Source organism: Ambystoma mexicanum, chromosome 3q, assembly GCF_040938575.1.
Source record: "Ambystoma mexicanum isolate Mex_15411 chromosome 3q, UKY_AmexF1_1, whole genome shotgun sequence".
NCBI classification, from domain to species: Eukaryota; Metazoa; Chordata; class Amphibia; order Caudata; family Ambystomatidae; genus Ambystoma; species Ambystoma mexicanum.
In genome coordinates this window covers 1,139,018,624-1,139,021,123 of record NC_090926.1, presented here as the reverse complement: position 1 = coordinate 1,139,021,123, position 2,500 = coordinate 1,139,018,624, and the positions used below count along the sequence as shown (strand labels likewise).

Below are 2,500 nucleotides of genomic sequence, written 5' to 3'. Positions count from 1 at the left end.
AATTTCAAACATATATGTACATTTAAAAGAAACTTGTGAGGAGAAAGAACGGTGCATGATGAGAGAGAAGGGTGGAAAGTACAGGACAAGATCTAGAGGCAAGGCGGTAGAGACTAAGGACTCTTCTGTGTAAGCACAGCACGATCTTTCGAGTGAGAGTTTCACTCTCATGGGTAGTCGTGGCCGAGTGGTTAAGGCGATGGACCCGAAATCCATTGGGGTCTCCCCGCGCAGGTTCGAACCCTGCCGACTACGCCTCGGTTTGAACTGAGCTGCAATTTTGCAATTTGCTCGGAAATGTCCCCAAAACAAGATGTAAACATGCATGTTGATTATAGGATGGACGATAAAGCAGACATTGGGAAGACTCCCATCCAGGACTCTCTGACTGTTAGGGGTGGGGGCCACGATTATATTTCCACCCTGACACTAGTTGCCGCTAGAGCCATCGACGCCTGGCATCGCCTCCGTCTGTAAGAAGCCCATCCTGCGCTTTTCCTTGCCTGCATCTTTACAGCAGATATTGGGAGGGGTCCATGTGGATACAGAGGATGGAGCAACTGGCACGCAAGCTATCTGCCGAGCCTTTTTTGTGTGTCAGCACAAGGGTTCTCGTGTCACTTCTAGACCTTCCTTGGCAGATGCATTCAGGAGAGGCCCCCTACCTGCGACCCAGTGAAAGTACAGTCTTTTGCTGCCCTGTGCAAGCCAGGGGACTGAAGGCACAGCTTTCTGCCACAACAGCAGAGAGCAGAGGAAGGGCGCCCAGGAGGACCGTCAGAGGGTGGTTAGGCCCCTGTCCTCTCGGCCCCGATCGGCCAAGACCTCTCTATTTGGGCAGAAGGGACCCATTCTGCGGTCCTCTGAGGCTTAGGGCCACATGCCCAGAAGGCCCACCACCCAAATCTTTGCCATATGGCTTAGACTAACTACCGGACCACTCGTGCGGCCATTTATTCCTCTGGAGCCTGTCAAAATGGCCTGCCGAAATTGGCTCCCAGGAGGCCTCTGCAACTCGATTTGCATAGAGACAGCCCCTGCCCAGGCATGCTTCCAAACAGGACACTGTTAACAGTTTCAATTTGGAGCTGGCAGAAGCCAGTGCAACCTAGTGAAGGTGAGGCTCTGCTGCCTGGCCGCTTGCTAGGTTTATTAGCACAGATCTGTCCCTGGCACTTAGTCCGAGCTTGGCAGGGAGGGGATATGGCATTTAGGGAACTTGGGCCAGACCATAGAGATTCTGACTTTTGAATGCATTTTCAAGGGTCATGGGAGGGCCAAAAGGGAACGGTGCAGAGCGGCATAAAGTAAGGGGCGGAGGAGACATTGTGTGTGGCTAAAGTGTTAAGTTTATAGTAGAAACAGGTTTGCTCAGGAGTAGTCGTGGTCGAGTGGTTAAGGCGATGGACTAGAAATCCATTGGGGTTTCCCCGCGCAGGTTCAAATCCTGCCGACTACGGTGCAGCGCCCGCTTTTATTGTTTACTCTTTTCTGGTGTGGAAAACAATCTTAAAATAGCAGTATAATACAATTACTAAAGGAGGCTGCGGCGCACTTGAGCTATTCAAGCAAGATCCTAGGAGTAAAAGCGGCTTCATCCTTTAGGCCAACGCAGAGAAACTGGTACGTTTTGACGGGTTTCGTTTTGCAATTTCAAACATATATGTACATTTAAAAGAAACTTGTGAGGAGAAAGAACGGTGCATGATGAGAGAGAAGGGTGGAAAGTACAGGACAAGATCTAGAGGCAAGGCGGTAGAGACTAAGGACTCTTCTGTGTAAGCACAGCACAATCTTTCGAGTGAGAGTTTCACTCTCATGGGTAGTCGTGGCCGAGTGGTTAAGGCGATGGACTCGAAATCCATTGGGGTCTCCCCGCGCAGGTTCGAACCCTGCCGACTACGCCTCGGTTTGAACTGAGCTGCAATTTTGCAATTTGCTCGGAAATGTCCCCAAAACAAGATGTAAACATGCATGTTGATTATAGGATGGACGATAAAGCAGACATTGGGAAGACTCCCATCCAGGACTCTCTGACTGTTAGGGGTGGGGGCCACGATTATATTTCCACCCTGACAATAGTTGCCGCTAGAGCCATCGACGCCTGGCATCGCCTCCGTCTGTAAGAAGCCCATCCTGCGCTTTTCCTTGCCTGCATCTTTACAGCAGATATTGGGAGGGGTCCATGTGGATACAGAGGATGGAGCAACTGGCACGCAAGCTATCTGCCGAGCCTTTTTTGTGTGTCAGCACAAGGGTTCTCGTGTCACTTCTAGACCTTCCTTGGCAGATGCATTCAGGAGAGGCCCCCTACCTGCGACCCAGTGAAAGTACAGTCTTTTGCTGCCCTGTGCAAGCCAGGGGACTGAAGGCACAGCTTTCTGCCACAACAGCAGAGAGCAGAGGAAGGGCGCCCAGGAGGACCGTCAGAGGGTGGTGAGGCCCCTGTCCTCTCGGCCCCGATCGGCCAAGACCTCTCTATTTGGGCAGAAGGGACCCA

The 2,500-nt window shown here is 51.7% G+C and overlaps 2 non-coding genes across 2 annotated transcripts; both read left to right on the top strand.

The window, feature by feature from the left end:
- Window positions 1-173: 173 nt before the first annotated feature.
- On the top strand, window positions 174-255 carry TRNAS-CGA (transfer RNA serine (anticodon CGA)). The gene has a single exon. It is a non-coding gene; the product is annotated as a tRNA-Ser (tRNA).
- A 1,567-nt stretch (window positions 256-1,822) lies between these two features.
- TRNAS-CGA (transfer RNA serine (anticodon CGA)) lies at window positions 1,823-1,904 on the top strand. Its single transcript has one exon. It is a non-coding gene; the product is annotated as a tRNA-Ser (tRNA).
- Window positions 1,905-2,500: the final 596 nt, after the last annotated feature.